Genomic DNA, 12502 nt, shown 5'->3' on the forward strand with positions numbered 1-12502 from the left:
GCACCATCCTGAGGGGTAGTTTCATCCTTGCACCATATTGGACGATCATTTTTAATATGAAGATTAACTTGGGTAACGATTGCTCCGGCTATTTTCCCCTCAATCTCCCATCACTCTAATAGTTCATTTAATGGATGAATGCATAATAAATTTGATGCAAAGTGTCGTTGGCTAAGTTCGCTTTAAATATTCATCAAATACGCAGTTATCGCCTCATAAAATTCTAGCGAGATCGTAACTTAGAATTCTCCCATCAGAATATATAATGTGGTAATCCTTACTTTGCCTCGTGACACCTCTCAGGGATAATTAAATTACTTTTTCGAAAAATACTATTTTAACGTGAGGTCAACTGAAGCACCACATTTCCATATCAACAAATTATTCTCGGTACCATTCATCATCCAAAATCATTATTATGTTTTCCAAGTCCAGTCATCCGAATATAAGTGAAAAAAAAAATATATTTTTAATGGATTAATTGAAAAATTACCTAAATCTTAATAATATCAGCCTATCTCCTAAAATAATAACCTCTAAATTAGAAAATCTATATTTTATTTCTTGATTCCGGAATCACAAAGGAAAATAATATTTATCATTATCAATTATCTTCTTCTTCTTCTTCTATAATAAAGAAATCTTTTGGTTGAAAAATAAGTCTGAGTCCCTAATCCTAATTAAATTTCTTAATAAGATTATTTAGTCTAAGTCCAACATTTCTTGTTACTTTTATACATAATCAACTGGTAATTAAAAAAAATAATAAAGAAAAATGATTTGAAAAAAAAAATGCTTATTTTCGTCATTTTCATTTCAACATTATTTCATTATTCACTCTTTTCGGCGTCTCAACGTTAGTAATCACAAGTAAGTTCCAAATTATTTTGGCCCAAAAATGGCTATTTCAAATATATTTTGTTCTTAAAATGAAAAATATTGGTCTCCTCGAAAGTATCATTAGATTAAAATATTCAAATAACATCTTAAATAAATGTAGGTATCGTTCAAAGTTTAATTATCATTGTATTTCTAATAGAAATTGTACCAAACATGTTTTAGGGTTTAGCATTAATTAATCGGGTATCACTGATTCCGTAGGAATGCATTTGGTTAACTCTTATATGTAATTGCGGTAAAGATTTTAAATTATGGGATTATTATTTGAATCAAATTCATTCTTGACAACAAACTTCCAGTAATATTTAGTACAACGTTGGTAAAATTAACTATGAAGACGACAAGTTTCCCTTCATTTATTTCCTATTTGGATATTTCTTCCGAAGACAGTGTATGGTAACCTAAATATACGAAATATGCGGTGTATTACATCGTACGCGTGTACCATTAACCCTATATACCACTCATAACCATTTTATTATTATGCCGCAAATGGTAATCATCACCATCGGCCCATATTACGTCGTATTTACCGCCAAAATTACTCATAAATATATCTATCTCTCCGTCTACTACGATTAATTACCATCATATCATATAATTCAATCTCATAAACATATCACGACGAATAATTATTCACATTTGCACATAAACATGCCGTTCAAATCATAAATTCTCTCTGTAAACATATATCATCACCAACATGACGGCAAATCATTCCAACATCACATTACTTTACTACAATGGTACTCTTTTGGGTTAAAATTCATATATCATACGCGTAAACACGCTAGCTTAAAAATGAAATGCATATATAAATCAAATAAGTTAATATCTACTCACATTTCATTGCGTCGTATCGGTAAACACATTCAGGTTATTCGTAAACCAACTATCTTCTTCAAGAATATATTTAAGGTTACGTCACTTTAAATACGAAGTTTTTATCCCATACTGGTTAGAAATTACATTCCAAAACTCTCCTGGTTTAGTTTTACGCATTCCTATATTATGGCATAGATTGTAGAATCTGGAAGAAGTACCTATTCCCCTGTTAGTAATAATAGCTCAACATGGACAATTTCATTTCGAAGATAACAACGTCTGTGATTTTATCACGAAGAACTAGGTTAAACAACGTACCAAATATACAGTATAATATCATTACAAATTTACTACATATCAAGGCAAAAGTTCAGAACAGGTTACATTTTCTAGCGAGGCGCGATTGCACTGTCATTTGTTTGTCTCTCGCTCGCTTCTCGCGAAGGACTTGATCGTGCGGTGGACATTGCTGCCAACTGTTCATATATAGAACTAGTCCTAGTGGAGCGGCGCTACGTTTGAATTTACGAACCTCGAAGCCATTGGTCTGGATTGGTTAGGCCATTGGGCTGGATGAAGCAAAGGGGGTCTGGGGGCGTAAGCCCCCAGGTTAGAAGCCGCGAAGCGGCCCTAGGCCTGTAGTATCCCGCGTGACAAAGCCATTGGTCTGGATTGGTTAGACCATTGGTCAGTGACAAAGCCATTGGTCTGGACTGGTTAGACCATTGGTCTGGATCAAGCAAAGGGGGTCTGGGGGCGTAAGCCCCCAGGTTAGAAGCCGCGAAGCGGCCCTAGGCCTCTAGTATCCCGCGTGACAAAGCTATTGGTTTGGATAGGTTAGACCAATGGTCAGTGACAAAGCCATTGGTCTGGATTGGTTAGACCATTGGTCAGTGACAATGCCATTGGTCTGGACTGGTTAGACCATTGGTCTGGATCAAGCAAAGGGGGTCTGGGGGCGTAAGCCCCCAGGTTAGAAGCCGCGAAGCGGCCCTAGGCCTCTAGTGTCCCGCGTGACAAAGCCATTGGTCTGGATTGGTTAGGCCATTGGTCAGTGACAAAGATGGTGACGTCAGCCCGCCAATGACTGTCGATTATTTTGTCACTAACTCCGTTGTTATTGTTATGGCTTCGTGCGGTGGATGTGTCGTTAGTATTCGTGCTTTTGCGTGCAATTATTACGAGAAATTTAGTGATTTACTCGAATTTTATCAGCAGCACGACTTGCTTTCTAGGGAGAGAGTGTGTGAGAAGTGTGGTCGTGACGTTAAATTGTCTGTACTTAAGAGAAACAATCAGATAGTTTTCAGCTGTCGTCGGAAGAACGAAGAGGGTGCCAAGTGCTCTTGGCACGTGAGTGCGCGTAAAAATACGTACTTTTCTGAGTCGAAGTTATCCCTGTTTGAAATCGGTTACTTCTGTGTTCTGTGGTGCATACTGCCTAAACCTCTGGGCCCGACTATCAAGTTGGAGTTAGGTTTTTCCCAAGCTACTTTCGTAGATTGGTGTAACTTTTGTAGAGAAGTTTGTGTGGCGTGGGTGGACGCTAATAAAAAAAAAATTGGTGGTCCTGACGTTGTAATAGAGATAGACGAAAGCAAATTCGGGAAATCGAAGTACAATAGAGGAAGGCGTACGGAAGGACAGTGGTTATTTGGAGGTGTAGAGAGAGAGAACCACAAAAACTTTTTCGTTGCTCCTGTCGAGAGAAGGGATAAGGAGACATTACTCGCAGTAATTAAAGAGTGGGTATTGCCAGGTACTATCATCATTTCGGACTGTTGGAAGTCCTACGACTGTCTGGAACACGAAGGATTCGTGCACCTTCGTGTCAACCATTCAATTCAATTCATTGATAGCAGGAGAAGTGGTCATGTGAACAGGGGTAATAGGAGGGTGATGCCAAGGAATAGACCGCCGGTACACACGCAAAATATCGAGAACAGGTGGAGGCACCTCAAGCACGGGTCGTACTCCATTCCTGGCTTCGGGAGAAGGAAAGCGCACTTTGCCGGCTACTTGGCAGAGTTCTTGTTTAAGACGAACTTCCCTGCTGAGACGAGGGTGCACGAGTTTTTTAAAGCTGCAAGCGTGCTGTACCCTCCCCTACATTAAGGTGAGTTAAATAGAATTCTTTCTTTACAGATTGCATTCAGTTGTGTATTTCTTGTGCGCGGGTTGGTAACGAAATTCACTTACTTCATTGCTAGGAGTGACGTCATATCCCACAGTGTCTCACCCAATGGAAATGCTGGTACGTAGTTAGGCGATGTACAATGGCGCGTGATAACTTCTATTAGGTTATAAAAGCAAAACTACTTCTGGGGGATGGTGGGTGGGTTCTTAACTGTCGTAGTGAACACATCGCTCCTCCACAAGGTATTCTACTTAACATTTCCAACATATTGCATCCTTAGAATGCTATAAATGTAATGTAACCCTTACTGAATTTCTACCCATATCAATTTCAAGAAAATAAAATATCTCTTTGGAACTTATCTTGTGATCACTGACGTTAGATGGTCGGCTTCGGACTGGATGTTGTCATCTAGGGATTGCGTCGAACAGCTTCATCCTCTGCTATGTCACCGTCAGGTTGTGACTCGGGACTCGGAATAGTAGTGACAGCTGGGCGGTATCCGTCAGACAGCCGGCTCCATATCCAGTTTAGCCTTGCATCATGATGTTGCAGTCAATCATAACAGAAAGAAACATTTCCAAACCATGAATTAGTTTCATATCCATACTCTCAGGAATAAATATCAGGCTTGTAATTAATGTCAGGTTTTTAAAACAATACTTCAATATTAATCTTTAGTAGATATTTGACAGTTAAATTATTGCAAATTATTTCTGTAAATATTCTCTTTTCTGTTCGGCTAATCAATTTATACTTCGTAATATTTAACTTGGTTGCTTGTACGGACTTGAATATCCACTTCGACTACTGTTAGGGTATTTCCTAACTCTCTTCACGATATTCCTTTGTGAATGTCTGTTTTCCAATTTATTCTCTCACTTCGCGAGTTCTCCACTCGGTAACTTGTATAATATCTCCTTTCTATTCACACGAAGACTGGCTATTTTTCTTGAGGATAACTTTATTTCGATTTTACGTTGCGGATTTTTTTTATTGTTCAGCTTCTTGATCTTGTTTTAACAATATTGAAAAACCTTCTATTATTTTATCACGGCCGCATGGATCCTTGACAATTTTCCGTCTCGGTCCGTGATCTAGGCATCTTTAATTCATCAAATAAATATCTTTGCCGTCACGTGCACGGCCTTCTTGAATATATACACGCTCGTAAAATGTATACACTTCGAAATCACGGCCTAATTTACTTAATATATGCATTCCTTTGTGACGTATGGCCCAATTACGTAATATTCGCGATCATTACCGTGCATGGCAAATTTATAACTTCGTATGACGACCTTCATTCCGACATTAGGACGATGAAAACGGTACAATGCATTCTGCTGAAATGGTTGAAGTCACTTCGAAGTTCAGCAGAAAAACAATGAAACCCCTGTCCATAGGAGAATACAATCACCACATGCATGGAACAGACACACCTGACCAATACCTTCTTCTATACCCCTTCATGAGGAAAACTTGTAAATGGCCAAGAAGAGATTTCTTCTGTTTACTACAGTGTAGCCTCTTCAATTCTAATACGTTTTGCTAAAATTCCCACCACTGAAAACTGACCCCTACCGGACAAGAAGATACAGAGTTTATCTGAAGGAAAGAAAAAGTATCTGACACAAGATGGTACTGTAGGACCAGGCGAGTTGGCCGTGCGGTTAGGGGCGCGCAGCTGTGAGCTTGCATCCGGGAGATAGTGGGTTCGAATCCCACTGTCGGCAGCCCTGAAGATGGTTTTCCGTAATTTCCCATTTTCACACCAGGCTGTACCTTAATTAAGACCACGGCCACCTTCTATCCATTCCTAGGCCTTTCCCATCCCATCATCGCCATAAGACCTATCTGTGTCGGTGCAACATTAAAAAAAAAAAAAATAGAAAAAAAAGGTACTGCAGGACGTGCGCATCCCTCTGCACCCCTGGAGCATGTGACACTAGACATCACACCTTAAAATTATACTAGAATTCCTTCCTCAGGTATGTTCTAATTTTCACCTTATTTTAAAGCGTAATGTAGAAGTAGTAAATATTTTTGTTCCACAGTGCAGAAGGTAGGAATGGCAGGCAGGGACCTTTTAAAAATGGCTGGGCTGGAGGTTTAACTGCCCTGGCAATTTCCTGGTAGTCAAAGTGTTAAAAAGAAAGTTATATAACTCCCCAGCTACTTCCCGCCAATATTCAGCCAGGTGGGTAACTCCCTCAGCTCACACAGGAGAACTTGTATAAACATCCATTGGACTTGCTTTATGTTTTTATGTTATTCCTGCTCATTACCAATGCAGTGCTTTTGAGACAAACTTGTGTCCTCGTTTTTAGGAAAAGGAATTCCCATATCTTTACTAACATTCAATATAATGTAATTTTCAGACTGCCAAAGAAATTATTACAGTTATATAACACCTCATATGCCTTTGCTGGCGAGATGTAGTGTTTACAGTGCACTGTGTCTTCTGGTATGGGCTATATCAAATTTGTTACTTTCATTGATCTGTCTCAGTCTCACCCTTGGCTTTGACAATATGAAAGTGACTGAGGTATGAGTGATGCTAATAATACCATTGCTTATACAGCCAGTCCCTGTTATGAATGGTGTAAAGATATCGCTCATAGGGTCGGTTGGTGCATGCATTTCAGTGGGCTTGGCAGACTGATATGTAGTAGCAGCAGCATCAGCAGCAGCAGCAGCGGCGGCTGGCTCGGTGAGGAAAGCAACGGGAAACTACCTCACTCCTCATTTCCCTAGTACGCCTCTTCAGTGACGCCTAGGCTATTTATGACAGCTGTTGGCGGAGCTGCAGAGGATCAAACCAGCCTTCGGGCTGAATACCCAACATACATACAACACCTCATACTGAAGACGTCAAGATTACTTTTAATGTGTTTTCTTCAGACTTATTATTTTGCTGCTAGATGACGATGATGATGCTTGTTGTTTAAAGGGGCCTAACACCTAGGTCATTGGCCCCTATAGTACAAAATGAGACGAAATGTAACGACAGTTCAAAAGTACTATGGTGCTACTCACAGGTAATGTAATGCGCACATGTAACGCAGACCTATGGTGTTTCTCACATTGCGACGCCATTTACAGGCGACGCAAACGTGTGGTGTTCCTCACATAAGTGTACTAACCTCAGTGACTCGTACTATCCCGTGGTGTTCCTCACATAGTGGGTACTAATCATAGGCAAGGCAGAACCATGGTGTCGCTCATATAATGGTACTAGTCACAGATACTGTAAAAACTCAGCCGGAAGCACACACTGTCGCTACTAATCACAAACCTATTGTGTACCTAACGTAGTGGTACTACACGCAAGTAAAAGCGACCCATGGTGTTTCCTGCATGATAGTACTGATTACAAGTAGTCTCGTGGTTCTAATTCGATCATCCGTTGGTCGTCCCTTACGACATGCAGCGGATACTGTGGGTGCATTCTTTGTCTGCATCCCCCACCCACGGGGTTGTGTGTTTGGCCGCGAGAGGTATTTTATTTCGCTCAAGGCCGCCGGCAAGCCGGTTAGGAACCCACTATCCGCCACCTGAGACGTGCTACGTGGGAGTATCACTTCTTGCCCTGCTATGCCAGCATAGTAGGTTTGTGGACTTGTTATTTTAGCCTATTTTAATGTATATTGTCAATTATTTACAATACTGGTTGCTCCATATAGAGTTGGATTAGACAAAAAGGCCTCAAAAAGCCCTACAGTGTTCCTATTATTGTGCATGCCTCATTTTATACGAGGGTAATCCCAAAAATAAGGTCTCCTATTTTGTTTATAAATTCAGAACTGTTCGTGTGGCTGTTAGTCATAATATTGTGAAGAGTGTTCCCTATGCTCGCATATAAACGTGCATGCCGCACTGAGGCACTCAGTCTTGGCTTGGCAGCTGTTGAGAATGGAGCTACCTTTGGATGGTACCACCAAGTGAGAAGTGCGCGCAGTTATTCGGTTTTTGGACACAAAAGGTACTTAACTGATTGAAATCCCTTGCCAAATGATGGTAGTGTATGGTGAGTCATGCTTTGCAGTCGAACAGGACAACTTTTTGGACTCAGTTGTCACGGGTGACGAAACCTGGGCGTTCCACTTTACACCTGAGACCAAGCAACAATCACACCAGTGGCGACATCCCTCTTCGCCAAAGCCGCGGGAATTCAAGCAAACACAGTCTGCCGGTAAAGTCATGACAACTGTGTTTTGGGATTGAAAAGGGAAGGGGTATTGTTGGTCAACTTTATGGTTACAAGTAACTAATCTCATTGAAGATACAATAAGTAAAATTCTTTCTTGAATAAAATTACTGTGTCCACCTATTCAATACAATTATATTTTGTAGTGATTAAAATCTACATGTATTATAAACACTAGTTAGGGACATGTTTTGCCCTAGTTTTGGGCATATTCAGCCTAATACTAATCTTAAGGTCAAGTATAAAAACTATTAACATTGGAACTTAATACTAAACTTAAATTAATACCAAATACTAAATGCAATGGTCTTAAGCTTATTACAAAGTTGTGATATTTACATAGTTTACAATATGTACATTAACTAAAAGCCATAATTTGTGAACAAGGAATCAAATAAAATATTTTATTTTACAATGACTAGAAAACGTCCTAAGTGTAGATCAGATTTATCCTATTTTATGGATGAAGGTATATGTAAAAGTGTACATATTGGATAGAGATAGATCACAGCGTGAATTGGGGCTTATCAACCTTATGGATGAACCTTAGGTTGAAGGTTTTACAGCTGGTTCATTCAAAGGTGGTTATGGTCACTATCGTAAGTATATTGTTACAAAACCGGAACCGTGGTTGAAGTCAATCAAGTTGGTTTTGAATATTCCTTTAGAAAGAAGCATGGTTGGACGGTAATGTTTAATAGGTTAAAGCATGTATGTTGGAAAAATATTGTTGGTATTGTTCATTGGTGCTCATCTGATAAAAGTTTTGTGTCATTCTTGTCGATTAACGTTCCCATTGGTGCATTGTTCAACCTTGGGAGGAATTATGAATTGTCTGTAACTGAGTAAGAGAAAAAAGGAATTTAGAATGATGAATGTAGAGCCCAATATAATAATTGTAAAATGAAAGTGTTTACCGCATAAAAGTGGACAAACTTACTTGTCTTGTTGATGTTAGCTGGAACTACTTGTTCCGGTTGCGTCTGAAGACTAACTTTACTATTCCTAGTGAAGTATTGATGCGGTAACGGAGGGGTGGAGCGTAGAGGGGAAGGGGGAGTGAGTTTTAATTTGTGCGTCTGTGTTGTTGCTTGAGAGGCGTTACTCGAATTGGATTGGGCGGGCCCAGCTTTAGTTCGTGGCTATTGGAGCGCATGCGTGCTGTGATTTAAACAAACTAGGGATTTTATTCTGATTTACGGCCTGGATTAACCTCGGAGTTGCCTCGTATAACGGATTTTTGTTGTCAATGACGTCGTTAAGATTATTATTTTTATTATAAGTTTGCTCTAAATAAATGTACAAGTTTTCCGTCTCGTTCAGTAACTTCCCCTTACCTAGGCTTTCTAACAATCGTCAAATCTTTCTCATTTGAGGTGAATTTATGGCCTGTTTCACTCATATGCTGGCTCATGGCCGAATACTTGTTATGTTTGGAAGCATTGTAATGTTCCAGATACTTTGTGTAAAAGCTCCTCCCTGTGCGACCAAAATTTGTGACTCACATTGTGCACATTTTAACCTATAAACACCAGACCCTGAGTAAACGTTGTTATTATTATTGACTCTATTGTGGGTGAGGAATATGTTCTGGTTATTATTAACTGTCCTGAAGGCTATGTTGACCTTGTGTTTTTTTAAAACATTAGTGATCTGATGGATAGCCGGGTTGTTATACGTAATTGTGGCGTAGCTGTTTTTCTTTGATTTCTCTGGGATTAGGTTGGAGGATAGCCTAGTTTTGATCTTGTTAATTAACCGATTGATTACATTTAAAGCCGTTGAACTGAGCTAACTGCCTTATGTAATTCAGCTCTATTTCCAAACTTAAGTTCCAATGTTTTTATACTTGACCTTAAAATTAGTATTAGGCTGAAGATGCCCAAAACTAGGGCAAAACATTTCCCTAACTAGTGTTTATAATACATGTAGATTTTAATCACTACAAAATATAATTGTATTGAATAGGTGGACACGGTAAATTTTATTCAACTTTATGGTGGCGAGCTGGTATGAAATGGGCATACAAAAACTGTCACAGCGTCTACAAAAATGCATCGACCGAAATGGTGGTTGTGTAGAAAAATAGCTAAATGTTCAAGCTGTAAAACGATGTAAACCATTGTAGAAATAAACAGGTCTATGTATTTATAAAAAAATAGAAGACCTTATTTTTGAAATTACTTTTGTATTTCTTATGGCCAGTTTTAATGCATGTCTGTGAATATTGGATGTCTTGTATTTTGTCTTCATCAGCTGAGGATGTCCCTAACTAGGGGATGAAACATGTACTTAAATGTTAAAAGATTTTATAATATTTTCTTTTTGAATATCAATTGTATTGAATAAGTGGACTCCTCTTCCTTTAACTAATGTAAACAACATCTCAACTGAACAGGCAAGCTCCTAATGTTGTTTCATTGTTTAGTTCCATCTATGTATGAGTGTGTTTATCCTTTCTGTTATGAAACTGACCAAGTCGTGGCAACATCCGAGTTTAACAGACTTAAACCTGCGCATCCGTTCAGTTGACTGCATTCCAAACCCTTGTTCCAAACATAGTACAAATTATACAGTTAAAATGTAAATAAACTAATACACATCCCATCTCAGGTCACAGTGTTCTTTTTGTTTAAAAGAGTGATTACATTGCGTGTATGCAAAGTTTTGTTTTCGTAAATTACATAGTATTTATTTGCCATCATACACTGGCAGAAATGAAATCCCAACACCAAGACAACATTTAGTTTAGATGAACGCAGTTTAGGCTAAGCAGTTTTCTAAGTAACATTTATTTGATTTAAGATTCCAGTTTGCACGAGAAGACATGCAACATGGTGTTACAGTGATAACCACTACAGTCGCCACGAGTTTGAATGCAAGCATGCAAACATGCATGCATTGTGTTGTACAGGTGCTGTATATCATTTTGTGGGATGGAGTTCCACGCCTGTTGCACTTATCAGCTAAATCAACAACGGTTAATATTGTATTGGATTTGTCGTCCAGTAATGTCCCAACGTGCTCAATGGGTGAAAGATCTGGTGATCTTGCAGGCCAATGCAACTGGTCGATACTCTGTAGAGCACGTTGGGTGACGGCAGCGGTATGAGGACAAGCGTTATCCTGTTGAAAAACACCCCCTTGAATACTCCAAATGAATGGCAGCACAACCGGTTCAATCACCAGTCTGATGTACATCTGTTGTCAAGGTTCTTGGGATAATGATGCAAGTGCTCTTGTTGTCAAAAGAAGTTGCTCCTCAGACCGTAACTCCTGGTGTAGGTCCAGTGTGTTCATGCTGCAGACAGCTTGGTTCCAAGTGCTTACCTGGCCTCCTCCTTCCCAACCTATGGCCATCACTGGCTCCAAGACAGAAATGGCTCTCATCAGAGAACACAACAGATTTCCACTCAGCCCTTCAATGAGCTCTAGCTTGACATAACTGAAGTTGCAGATGGCAGTGATTCTTAATTAGTGGCATGAATGCTACTGGACGTTTTGTCTCGGAGATTTTCCTTAAGTAATTCATTTGTTACAGTTAGCTCTGTCACTCTGGTGCCAGCTGAAACTCTAATGGCTGCTGCAGATGTAGTACAATTCACTACAGCCATGCAGCAAAAATGGCGGTCTTCCCTCTCCGTAGTAACCGGTGTGCTGTTGGAACCCGGTCTTCTTGAGACAGTGCCTTCTCGTGACAATTGTTGCCAACACTGATGCACTGTGGATACATCCCTGCCATCCATCGTCTCGTACCCCTATTACACGGCCTCGTTCAAACCCAGTAAGCTGCTGATACTATCTTTGATACTATCTTCTTTGTCTCCTTAAAGGCAGGTTTGACCCACACTTATCCACAATGTCAACACCAGACAATGACTAATGCTCATGAAGCAAACTTGCTTTGCAAGGTCATAGTTTGCTGCTAGCAACACTCTCGTTGAATAGCAATAGGTATTATCTTTCAGATATGCAAACACAACTCCTGAATTTTGATTATCTAACACAACTCCTTCTTGGTGTTGGGATCTTTTTCTGCCAATGTATTATGTTTGATTGTGAAGGCTGTGATTATGTCTTTTGCTTTACTTGTCTGATTTCAACACAGGAACACCTTCCGCATACCCCTGCCTGCCATGGCTGACAGCATTTATATCTGTCTCTCTTGCACATTTTCACTGAATATCAGAGAGGTGTGAGATAGAAGTAGCGCTGGCCAGACGTGACTGTGCTCCTGGGCTGTGCCAGCATGTGAGGAGCGCAAGTCTTGGCTACTGCTGGTGCACAGTATGCTGTGTAGATGCAAGTAGACAATCTTCAACAGTTCTGTAAGGAACATAATGTACCATGTTCAATTTTTGCTGTATAATATGGAGATATATTCCCTTTAGCTGCTTCTGTTGATCGGTGGTAGAGTGTCAGCCTCCAGA

General features: G+C 39.7%; 1 protein-coding gene across 1 annotated transcript in view; it reads left to right on the top strand.

Annotated features, from left to right (window-relative positions):
• The window catches only part of LOC136883101 (uncharacterized), a 67000-nt gene that overhangs the window by 39199 nt on the left and 15299 nt on the right, over positions 1–12502 (top strand). The window lies entirely within an intron of this gene.

This window comes from Anabrus simplex, chromosome 11 (genome assembly GCF_040414725.1).
Source record: "Anabrus simplex isolate iqAnaSimp1 chromosome 11, ASM4041472v1, whole genome shotgun sequence".
Lineage (NCBI taxonomy): Eukaryota > Metazoa > Arthropoda > Insecta > Orthoptera > Tettigoniidae > Anabrus > Anabrus simplex.